Consider the following 13,196-nt stretch of genomic DNA (forward strand, 5'->3'; position numbering starts at 1 on the left):
CCTCTTGGTGAGCAAGGGAATTTCGTACACCATAGCTCACCAACTAAGCTAGGTAGTTGTTGTTACCAAAAACAAATCTTTAATCACTTAAGGATGTGGTCCATCGATCCTTGTTGGCATTTGGAGTATTCCTTGTACCTCTGGGACAATTGCAAATGGGCTGGTTCTGCATCTCGGTTCAGTTCTGATCCATTATTCTTTTTTTGACCCGAAAAAGAATAATCATTTGTACGGGTGACCAAACGAATGTGTACTTTTAATTGAACACGTCCATCTTGCTCAAAATTTCGTCCTCTTCACAACCATGGAAAGAAATAAGACCTCTTTACGTGTAAAATTGAAGATATAGTGCCCGATAGTCCTTAAGGCCTTGAAAATATGAAACCTGCAAAAAGAGAATAAAACCCAAGGTAGCTCCATTCTAAATATGTAAAATGCATGTTTTACTACCCTAGATTTCACACATAAATGTGCTCATCAACGCACCACGAGGCCATGTACAAGAGGTAAAGATACATACCAGTATTTGTGGGTGCCTACGTAATTTAATTATGTGTGGTAGTTTGTTTCCATTGAGGCCCAAGTAGAATTCTAACAAATGGGCTGACTGGAAAGTAAGACGTTGGGGGCTGATATACCCACCTAAGATATACCCACCTGATATATCCACCTGAGATATACCCACCTGAGATACTCACCTGAGATATATCTACCTAAGAGGTATCCAACTGTGGCACCCACCTATGACTAAAAGATATTTTGGGGGGCCAAGTATAAAAAGAGGAGATATTTATTGCTTTTCTCCCTCATTAATGATAGTTGGTCGGTGGGAGAAAGTAAAGAAGAGAGAGAGAGAAATAAGAAAAGAAAAGGAAGAAGAAGAAGAAAGAAGAAGGGAATCGACCATAGAGTTTCATCAGAGCCTGTTCTTAGCATTTTGAGGCCGAAATGATGATCAGCTCACCGGGATCTTCGATTTGAGGTGGGTATTATACATATTCCAAGGATTCTTAGGAAAACCCTTTTTCTTAAACCCTCTTTTGATTTTTGGGGAAAAACCCACTTGAATCTTGCTAATCCTACTTGGGTAATTGAATCTGTGGTCTAATGGAAGGTGTGTACAATGATTGTGAAGGATTTGAAAGGAGTGTTGGTGAAGATCTAGAGTTTTTGAGAGTTCTTGAGCTAAATGAGTGAAATTGGGGTTTCATTGGTGTTCTTGAGAAAAGAGGTAAAAATCCCCATTTTTCTTTTGATTTGATCTTAAATTTAGGTTGTGGATGTATGAGTGGTGGACCTTAGATGAGGGATTGGTGTCACCGGATTGACCCCAAATGATTTTCCCAAGCTAGAGAGAAGATGAGAAGATGACAGTAAAATTCCCATTTTATGACTGGGGGTGTCACACTGGCGGGTCTTAGACCCACCTGTGTGCCCAGAACTCAATTTTGAGTCTCTGGCCTAACCGACGAATATGAAATTAGTGGGTCTCAGACCCACCTGTCATAGTCCCAGACCCACCTGTCGGGCCAGAATGCCCAAAATGGGCCCAAATTAGATGGGCAACCCCCATTTATGATTCTAAACCTGATTTGAGTGTTCAATCATGATGATTTTGATCCCAAAATAGTGAAATAATAAATCATTATGTTTATAATAGGTTACACTCGTTATACGCATACCCAAACATCGGATCTCCTACGTACCGGGTGCAAGCACTGCGTACTTATACAAGTAAGTGGGGAGTGGACTTCGATTTAATTTTGAAGTGTTTATGCACCACTTAACATGTGTTAGTCTAGCCATGTCATCATGTCACTTGTGTGTAGACTAGACATCACGTATATCATATCACGCATTGTATGTACATTTACATAATATGCTATGCTTTGTTTTATGTTTGAATATTCATTACGTCTTGATGTATGTGATGGAGGAATCTCATTTGGACATGATGTGTATGCTAGATTAGATTCTATAGTCGGCTTAAAAACGAGTGCGTGGTGGCTCGTGGAATGGGATGTGGTGTCATCATGTAATCGTACTATGCTCATATAGAGGCATGCGGCTAGGAATGATATACCCCTTTGTGCTACGACCCTTTCCAATAGGGGTTTATGTGTTGGGTTACCATTGGAGGGAAGCATCAGGTTGTAGTTGTCGGACTCCTGCAGCGGTTAGAAGTATGCACGGCTGATCACTAGGACAGTCGCCAATCATACTACTTTTATTTCAGGTGGAGTCACCCATTTACTTTCTATTATTTGAATTGCCGGGAGTCGGCTTGTATTTAAATTTCAGTACCAATGGTGGGCCTTCTCAGACAACCTTATGGGCGTATCGCGAGATGGGGTTCGTGGCTCGTACTAGGCCTATACACGCACTGTGGTTGTGAGTAGCACATAACCTATGACCTAGTAATATTTTTAGGTGGATAGGATTAAAATGAATTGCAAACATATATGTGCAGTTGTATTATGGCTTCCTGTGTGGTCTTCTTTTCCACTCTGGGCTAGTGAGCTCATCCCACATGCACAATTCTTTTTAGGTGATTTTGCAAGTTACCAGCCTGAAGATCAAGAATCGGATCTTACTGTTGAGTTTTCCTCCAAGGACTGGTGGGTCCCTGATGAGTTTGAGCACGGTGCTGATTGCACGTGGGAGGATTGTGCTGCATAGCAGTAGTGACTCCAGATTTATTCTTTTTGATTCTTTTGATGTACCGTTTTGATGACTTGATTCTTAAATTGTTATATTTTTGTGTATATATCATGCCTTCGGGCTTATATGTATATAACTGTTATAACTCAATTTGGGTATCAAGTATTTGGGAAACAATTACTGGTATTATTATGAACAGGTCTTCTGCTAAAAGTAAAGGTCTTATCTTAGTTTAGTAGATGTATGCTGTATAGTGATTACCGCATTATTGATCCTAGTAGATTTGTGAGTTAATCGGAGTTAACATGATCATTGGCTCGATTATGTGAGAACTGGGTGTGACAATGAACCACCATCAAATCTACATCATTAGTTTCATAGGTGAACGACTGATTGATCGAGAGACCTATAGTCTCTCGGAGAGTCTGCAATGTAGGAAACAACCTATCACATAAGTAAACCCATTCCTAGTCTAATATGTGGGCTCCAAGCAAAGAATAGATCTATCCTAATTAGGAAATATCTTCTACAAGGATTCCTTGCCTTCCCAACAGGAAGGAGAATCTCCCCCACCGGGAAGGTCCCTATAACGGGAACCATTACCACCTGTGCACTCTCCAAAGACAGCATATACCATCTCCGGACTACAAATCCTACCAAAATAAGACTCTTCATAACCGCCACTCCACAACTATAAATACCCAGTAGGCCTCCTTTGTAAGGATCAATAATTTTTCATTTTACTTGGAATAACTGTTGCAGAGAAATCTGACTTAGGCATCAGAGAGTCCTCTGCCGGAGTACCCCCATGCTCGCTTTCTTGTGTTTTCTTTATTCATTCTTATGTGCGTTTGTATAGAAGGCCTAGGACGATTTCTTGCCGCATCATAGTCTAAAATGGAGTTTGTCAAGTGGTTAAACATAACATTAGAAAATTAAGATAGATCCGATCAATCGAAGAACCAATAATTTATACATAAGTAAGTATTTGATTAAAGTACACATTAAAATTTGACACATGACTTATCCATAAAGTGTTTCATGTATCCAATGGTAGGCCATTTGACCCTTCCAAATGGTGGAGTAGGTATCATGATTCATGACAATATCAGTTTTTTAATTTTTAATTTTTATTTTTGTAATGACAATAAATATTTCTCTTATTTTTAATTTTCTTCTTTTAACTTTCACACACATTTTTTTATTTATTTTTATTTATTTAGGGAGAGGGTTTCCTAAAAGGCAATATGACCTCTACACCCAAACACAATGGGAGGCGAAATGACCATGCCCACCTCTCATGAGGTGAAAATCTCACTCCTATTAATGTTTCTATTAGTACACCCATTGGCCAACATTACCTTTTAGGGTTCGTCTTCCTTTTTATATATTATTATCACTTATAGAATATGTTTCTTTCACTTATGATTATGAATTCAGTTCAGGATCAAACCATATCTTATAGATTACAGATTGGTTGAATTCCAAGGTGCAAATTCTAGAATTTGGCCTAGAATTTTCAGAGTTGGATTTGAGCCCAATCCTCATATTCTCAACATTCCCTGAGCCAGAAATTTTCTTCAATGTGGAGAAGGAAGAATCTCTTCACCACTAGTAACTTGACCATGTGATTGGACTCATGTGGCATTATAAACTCTTACTTCCTATTGTACAAGATTGATGAAACACCCCTTTCTTGTAGGGGTGTCAAACGATGCGGTTTCAATTTCAGTCAGGTTCTGGTTTGATGTTTCAATTATTCGGTCAGGTTCTGGTTCAATTCATATTTTGATAAGGTGAAGCCAAAACCGCATTGGATAAGAATAAGCTGAAATCAGAATCGTTTTCTTCCGATTTCAATTTTAGCGGTTTTCAATTGGTTTTTGTTATTCAGTTCACAATCAGTTCACAACCGGTTAATAGACCAGATATTGGAGAGGGAGTAGGGAGTTGAGGGAGGAAGAGAGAGAAATAGTAGAACAATAAATTTACCTATGTGTTGTAAGTTGTAACATGTTATTATCTCAAAATCTGTCTTTGCAACTGTTATATATAGGTATAATGTTAAAGAAGCCTTGCCGGCTTAGAAGATCATAGCTAACATGAATCCTACAACTAGTGTGAATCCTACCGTACCGAACCAGGATTATGGCCTATGAAACCAAAATCGGATCATATTCCTGTGGTGTGGTTTGGTTCGGTCATACCGATCAGTTTCAGTTCCAGTAAACAATTTCGGTTATATATCGACACACTTACTTCCTAGACCCTGCTCTTATTAGATGGGATTGATGGTAGTGTGGCGGGAAGTGTACTCTTTCACCATGGGTAAAAGAAGAATCTTCTCACTGCTGGGGATTTGACATTGTCATTAGTGGAGAGGGGATTGTGAAGGAGGAATCCCTTCACCAATGACCATTAGTGGTCTTGGATAAAACTCTAGAATAATGAAGGATATTTTGGACCTTTAGCATACATGGGGCAATGTTTTAAAACTATGGACCAGTGTTTGATACCGATCGGAATGGATTGGACAGATATATATATATATATATTTGTAATTGATATTTTGGACCATTTTACCCTTATACCTTACAAGTGGCTTGGTATCGGATTGGCCAAGGATTGGAATTGATCTCGACCAATACCAATCCAATCCAATGAGAGAGAGAGAGAGAGAGAGAGAGAGAGAGAGAGAGAGAGAGAGAGAGAGAGAGAGCTATTTAGTTGTGTGGCCCTTGCATGTGTGTTGAGGCATTCAACAGGGGCCAGGGTGGTCATTTTAGCATACCTATGTTTAGGCGCAAGAGCACATGACCTAGGTATTGAGGCATCCAACAAAGGCCAGGTGGTCATTTCGACACCCCTATGTTTGGGCGTGAGAACGCATGATTTGATAGTATTATTTTCTCTATAATTATAATGATAGATACAAGGATGCATCCTTCACCTATGGAAAAACTTTTGCCTTGGAATTTTTTTCCAAACAAACATGATTCTAGAATCTGAGTGGCAAAAAAATCCTCATTTGTATCTTCCAAACGTAGTTTTGGAATTTCCAGAATTGAGCTAGAATCAAGAATTTAAAATTGAAATATTATATCCACCCAAAGAATTGGGCCAGCCAGAATAAAAAAATTTCAAAAACTAGAATCTCCCAAACATAGCCTTTATTAGTCTCATGTCCATTTGTAAAAAAGTGGTTTCAGTTTGGTTCTCCCCTTTCAAGTCAGGTTTCAATCTTTGTGGAAATCCTTCTCTAAGTCAGGGTAACGTGGAAACTCAAAAAGCCCTAAAGCTAAAGCTGGCTGGGCTTCCTTTATCTGCTGGTATCCATTGAAGGCTAGAAAGCTCTAAATCTAGATTCAATTTCCTAGAAAAGAGTTAGTAGTTTTCAAAAAATCTAAAGCTACTGAAATTCTCCATTGAAAATCTGGAAAGCATAGTTCATATAAAAGATTCGACTCTTTTCTGTAGCGATGATCATTCAAGTCGCCCCAAAGTCATCTGGATGTTCGCCATGTGTTCAGCGATGATTCAATGATGCCTAACAAGGTGTGGAGAACGAGACACTGACAAAGGCAAGGAAAAAGAGACGCTAGGCATCATTAGATCGTCACCTGGACACGTGGCGAACGCCCAGGTAGCTATGTGCGCTACCTGGGCGATCACCACTCAGGAGAGGAGCCGGATCCTCACATATATGCATGTGTTGTGTTATCTAAACATAACTAATTAATAATCTTAAGTTTAGTATCTTTTCCAGATTAATGGGTTGCATGATATTAATCACTTACAGATTATATCTCATTAAATCTAAATTAAATTTTCTAGAAAAGAGTTGAAGTTTTCAAAATTTAAAACTACTAAATTTATAGTCCATTGAAAATAAAGAAAGCTTTTAAAGAATTCAAAATGTGATTATCTCGATAAAAAGAAGTATTTAATACCATAAAAAAAAATGGGCTAACGATTGCGTAAAAATCGTTTGCAACCGTTGCACCGGTGCAGTGAACATCAATGAGGTGGCTGAGAGCACCTTGGAGCATGTGTCTAGATGCTCTCAATGCTCACTGCAAATAATTTGAACCCCTAATAACTAGCTAGTAGTCCACTAAACGAGAAGTCAAAAGTAATTTTCATTTTATCAATCAAGTTTCTCATCCAAAAAATGGGGAAAAAGATCCAAATAAAGTTGCATATATATACCATCCATCATGGTTCAACCCAAGCCCAATAGTTCATTTGTTTGGGTTGAACGATATGCTAGAAAACTCGATGGTTCGCATGGTTCCCTCTGGTTCTCAACTCAGTTGGATCAAACAAAGAAATTCAACTGGTTCAACTACATGTCTGGTTCAGTACAATTTTTAGAACATTGCTCAAATATGTTTTTATTTATTTATTTATTTATTTATTTTTATGGATGATGTGATTATTTTTTTTTTTGTGGAGTTTTCATTCCAAAAGTTGCTGTATAAATCTTGCTTGGAAGTTTTTCAAAAAGCATCTGAATAAACATTTAAGAAGCAAATTTTCTTCTCACATGGAGAAGGATTCGCCCAAAATCCTAAGGTCATTATTACTACTAAAATATACAAAGCTCCTCTTAGCGGTAAGGAAGGACAGGTCAATACTTCTTGTACAGCTTTGGCCTCAACATCATCTGGTTTACATACCTACTTTTCTTGGCAGTGAAATGGGATTTGGCTTATCCCAATACTTTGACACATTTATAAACACATACCTACATTTAATGGGTTCGCCCAAACCAAGCCCAGTGAGACACCCCTATCAGTTTGGGTTTTCTCATGTGCAGAACTCTCCAATAAGTCCATCCCTTTTCAAGTGGGACAAACCTATTACATAAAATTCTCAACCAAATAGTCCCCAAAGGCCAAAACCATGGTTAGATCCCACATTGGCTTCCAAGTGAGGCAAATCCATTTTATATATATCATCTTAGCTGAAAATTAAATGTGTTTTCAAGGAGAGACGGTTGGCATCTCCCCTGACAGGGATGGGAACAGCTTTCGGGCTTACCTGTTAACACATCTGGTTAAGGCTACCCATTTCAGTGGATCTTCACCTTTTTTTTTTTTCCTCTCCCTTTTCTCTCCTATTTTACCTTTCTAATGACATCACAGTAAATATCTATAAGGAAATGTTGATATCATAGTTGGAAATTCTATGAATCAGACGATTCATGGTTAGTACACAAGGCAATTAATTAATCAGCGATAAGAAACTTATATTAAAGGATTGGTCGTTTTACGAAAAAGTCCTGAATTCATAACAACATGAGTTGTTTCCAAGTAAATTTTGGTCAGCTTGACCGAAAATGGGGAGCTTTTATTATGAGTTGATCGTTTCTAACTACGGACTAATGATTGATTGTGACATTTTTTGATCAGTTGACTGATTGCAACTTTTTATAGTCAACTAGTTGATTTTGACTTTTCGATCAACTTAACTGATTGTTAGTCAATATAATTCATACAAACGTGGTTTAGTTCCACAGAAGTTATAAACACGTGACTTAAGTGGTGTTATAACCAATTAAGTGAGTATAATTCCAATAATTGTCCCACTAAGGACATGACACATGGGTCCTTGCAATTTCGAAACTGCCAAAAGAGCAAGATCTTTCAAATAAAAAGACTATTAAATGGACAATGGTGGAAGAAAGAAGGCATGAACAACAAATCAAACAAACTCACACATTAAGTTTATCTTTCATTTCATTTTTTTTTTTTTTTTGTGAAATGTTGTACTTCTTTCAAATTCTGTACTTCATTTGATAGTGTAATAATCATATCTCTGGTATGTTTAATATCAACAGAGATAACAAATCACGTTTCTGGTATATTGAACATCAATAGATACAATAGATCATGTTTATGGTATGTTAAATATCAACAGAGACAACAGATTACAACAACGTAATACATTTTCCCTTGTCTATAAATTACAATCATTTATTTTCATCTTTTTAAATCCCTGCATTATATTTCTACGAAGAACATTAGAAGTCCTTGAAGTGATTGAGGCACGAGGAGTGCTCACATCTCCTGATTAGAAGTCAGAAACATTCTCTTGAGTCTGAATGACTCTGGCACCCTCACAATCCCAAAACAAACCTATGAGTTCAATTGCAAAAAAAAAAAAAAGAATATGGTCAGTGTATCAACGAAGATTGAAAGGAAATTGTTGCCAACCGGAACATGGTTAGGTTTTTTTAGTTAAGTCAGCTTATAATGGGCCATGGACAGCTAGAAACCTTCTTTCTTCAAGAATGAAGATAAATTGGAAGCGCTTTTTTTTTTTTTTTGGAGGAAAGGAAGTGGATAACAGCAGGAAGCATGGACTTTTTACGCATCTCATATTATGTTGTAACACCCTTTTCCCACTATATCTACTATTAGTGATTTGGATTCACCAAAATGCAGTCCTGATTAAGAAATAGATGAGAGATGTTAGTATTGTGTTGCATATTAATATTTCCATGCATTTGGCAGAATTAAATCTATAGTTTGGGGCAAGGTATGATTTTTAGAGCTACTGTGACTTAATACTGATGTATTGAAATCATATTCTTGCATGCATGCCCCTTTATCTTCCCCCATGGTTCTTATGTGAATGTTGATGCAGGTTTTCTGATAAGATACAAAAAATTTGCCACTTCAATTGTAGTCATCTTAAAAGGTTAAAAATAAAATAAAAATAAAATAATCTAGCCAAGCACCACAATCTTTTGCATCCGAAATTAGAATCAGATTTTCACATAATGATTCAAGCTACTTTGGGTCTCCAACAGTTCAAGTGGCAACTCAGACCTCACATTGTTAGATATTTCCTTAGTGGTCTAGTTGCCTACCTAGCTATATGCATGCATATACTGGATTTTCGCATAAGAAAATCTGTACGTAAGGTAAATCTCCTAATTTGCGCTTTTAAGTATATTGTGAGTATATTCAAGAATCTTGTGTAAGATTGCATTCCTATGATAGGTTATGAGAGATCTCATCGCTCTAGCAATCAGGGTTGTATAGGGTAGAAGTTTCAGCTCCAATCTTGAGCTTGGCTTGTGCGTATGAAGCCTTGGAATATAAAGGCATTCACACCCATATGCGCGCACAAACGCTGCCTTTGTGCTGCATGGTTACTGGAAACAGGTCCTAGCCCTCAAGGACAATATTGCACGTGCACGTGCAATGCACATATGGGATTTTGTTATGTAGCAAATAGCAATGTATGGTATATTCTAATTGAATAAATAAGGTAAAATTACATGATTTGTATGGATTAGATTTTTAAGATAATGCTTGAGCTCGTTGGTAATTTCGTAAGAAGGACCCATTCAACTATTGGATACATATGTTTAGTCGAAAGGTATCAAGTTATTCTACCTTCATCTCTATAATTAGACATTATATTTGTGTACCCAAAAGGGGCGGGGGGAGCAAAAAAGCCTTAGCGAATGCCTTCTAAATTTGTTAGAAATAAGTTCAAATTGTAAAGTATCAAGCAACTAGTTACAGTGAGACCCTATAAACCTACAAATCATTGCAAAATTGCTCCATTTTTGTTTCCTCTACACTGGGATTCATTGAAAATAGATAAGAAATGAATAATATTTATTCAAAATAATTTGGAACTAACTATAAGTCTATTTACTTTAAAGCAACAAATTAGTACTTTTGAGAAGCAAGTGTACACTGCTGTCTCTGGATAGAACTAACTTCGTAGAATACACTGGGTACACAAAGAGATGATACTATCTAGAGCAACAAACAAAAGATTTCACATTAGTAGAGTCATTCTATAATGTTCTTAAAAGAAAAAAAAAAAATAGTGATTCAGATTCATTGTAGTTAGAAAACATAACTTATTGCCTAAGAAGCTGAAATTGAGAAATTTTGTGCTGCTGTAGTATAGGGGTGTCAACTGGTCGGGCCGAGCCGGGCTGATCTCAGTCGGGCTTAATCGAGTTTGATCACTTGGAAGCCTTGCACCGTGACCGTTTGAGTAAATAGGCCTAGTTTTGCGGGCCATGGTATGGTTTATAATTGGGCTGATTGGTGTCGAGTTTTACTTGGGCTTCCTTAAATGGGCTTTAACTGGGCTAAGGACCTATTTAAGTCTAAACGGGCTCTAAAATGTGCCAATCTTAAAATTCTTTTCTTAAGTTGGTTGAATGCCTAGAAATATTTGAGGCAAATCTTTAATAAAAAAGAGAAATGATATGAGAGTATGATTATTCTTACAAAGAAAAAGAAGAGATTATGATATTTAAAACTTACAAAATAAAGCTTAATTAAATCAAATACTATTACAAAGCAAAGCGTAAGAAAGCTTAATTTTTTTTTTACTAGTAGTGGCAAAATAAGAATTTTATATAGTATTAAAGGGGGTTGGGCTACAACGAGTCAGTTCAAACCGGGTATATAAATGTGTCAGTTTGGTTGGGCGCCCAACGGGCTAGCTACTTGCACCGTGAACGTTGAACCCAACACGTTTATTAATCGGGTTGGTCCAGGTCAGGCCATAAATGTGTCGGGTTTGGTCGGGCCTACTGATGCAGGATCAGAATTGACTTCCCTACTGTTGTAGCTCTTTTGTGTAATTGAGAAATGCTAGGCTAGTGATTCAAGAGTAGAGAAATCTAAAATTGAGAATTCTAGGCTATTGTAGTTTGTTCTTTTATCTTCTCTCTAGTATATATAGACAAGGACTATGTGTGAATGAATCTCCTCCAAGGAAGGAGAGAGACATTTGACAATCAAATGATAATCAAATATTGAATTAGTGGACAATTTAATAACATTAATAACACTAAATGCTACCCAAGAAAGCCTTTTGGCAAATCCTCTCCACCGGCCCTCTTTCATCCTTTAGTCTCCGTTCAATCTGTTGTTATCTTTCTTCTTTGCTCTATCTCTGCAAAACCTTCTGTTTTCTCTATTTAGGATTCCCTCTTCTACAAATCCTTTCATTTTCTCCCTGAAAAATGGATAGACATCAATGAGATTCATTTATAGTTATAATAATAATAATTTAAGAAACAAAATTTATGTGCATATTTTATTAGTTTTCATGTGGAAAAATAATAATATAAAATTAAATTAATATATCTTGGTGATTGTGACCTAAGGTAGGATAGTGTATTATAGAGATAATACAAAATTTGAAATTTGAAAGGAGTTAAATAAAGAGAAGTAATGACGTAATTAGTGAGGAATTTCATACAGGAAAAACTATTAAAATCAATGAAAGACATTGAGAGAAACCTTTTTTTTCCTGGCAATTGATGGAGAGGAACGTTACTACCATAAAGGACAAATATTTTAAGGGCGGGAAGGAGAGATTTTAGGAGTTGAGAGAGAGATTTGCTATTGCTCCTCCTTAAATCTCTCTCTCTCTCTCTCCATATTTACCTTCGTAAATCTTTCCATAATTATTCACTCTCTCCCCACTTTCCATAACTCTCTCTCTCCATATTTACCTTTGTAAATCTCTCCATAATTATTCATTCCCTACCCACTCTCCATAATTCTCTCTCTCCATATTTACCTTTGTAAATCTCCCTAATTTCCCCCCTACGATTAGGGAAAAGGAAAACTACGCCTTTTGTGGTTTGTTAAGAAACAAAACTTATGAGCCTTTTCCATTAGTTTTCATATGGAAAAGTAATAATATAAAATTAAATTAATACATCTTAGTTAGATTGAGATTTAAGGAAGGATAGTATATTATAGAGACAATACAAAATTTGAAATGAGATAAATAAAGAGAAGTAATGGCATAATTACTGAGGAATTTCATACAAAAAATCTATTAAAATCGATGAAAAAGGATTGAGAAAAACATTACTACCATAAGGGAGGATAGATATTTTAAGGGAGGGGAAGGAGAGACTTGCTATTGCTCCTCCTTAATCTCTCTCTCTCTCTCTCTCTCTCTCTTTGTTTTTTCTTTTTTTGATACCCAGGGTGTCCGGATCTTTGGCCCGACTAATTCCTAGGGTCACTGTGATACCGCTTATACAGAACCGGGTCAGTCCGAGATGGAAACTTTCGTGCGGTGGCCCCAAGAAGTTAGGTGCAGCGGTCTCTCTCTCTCTCCATATTTACCTTAGTAAATCTCCCTATTTTTTCTTCCCCACGATTAGAGAAGGACTAACCATGCCTCTTGTGGGTTATTATGTGTCACCTTTTTTTTTAATCATTTTTAATACTTAATAATTACTTTCTTTCATTTGGAGCGGTTTCTTGGTCCGTTGGAAAGTGTTTTTTTATAGATGTCGATGGTAGTTTTTGTCTTTTTGAAAATGTACACCAAACATAGGAAGTACATACTTTTTAATCGTATTATATATATATATATCGAGAGAGAGAGAGAGAGAGAGAGAGAGAGAGAGAGAGAGAGAGAGAGAGAGAGAGAGACTATTGATAGTTTGAATCGAACACTCTAACCACTTAGATACGGATCAATTTAAAAAGATATTAATGAAAGGAAAACCAAACACAAAATGC

General features: G+C 36.8%; 1 long non-coding RNA gene and 1 other non-coding gene across 2 annotated transcripts; both read left to right on the forward strand.

Moving 5' to 3' along the window:
* The first annotated feature begins 855 nt into the window (after window positions 1-855).
* LOC122068172 lies at window positions 856-2,682 on the forward strand. The gene is made up of 4 exons (XR_006137000.1): window positions 856-982; window positions 1,136-1,231; window positions 1,661-1,734; window positions 2,549-2,682. It is a non-coding gene; the product is annotated as an uncharacterized LOC122068172 (long non-coding RNA).
* Window positions 2,683-7,640: 4,958 nt separating this feature from the next.
* Window positions 7,641-7,761, forward strand: LOC122068173. Its single transcript, XR_006137001.1, has one exon. It is a non-coding gene; the product is annotated as a U6atac minor spliceosomal RNA (small nuclear RNA).
* Window positions 7,762-13,196: the final 5,435 nt, after the last annotated feature.

Source organism: Macadamia integrifolia, unplaced genomic scaffold, assembly GCF_013358625.1.
Source record: "Macadamia integrifolia cultivar HAES 741 unplaced genomic scaffold, SCU_Mint_v3 scaffold3495, whole genome shotgun sequence".
Taxonomy (NCBI): Eukaryota; Viridiplantae; Streptophyta; class Magnoliopsida; order Proteales; family Proteaceae; genus Macadamia; species Macadamia integrifolia.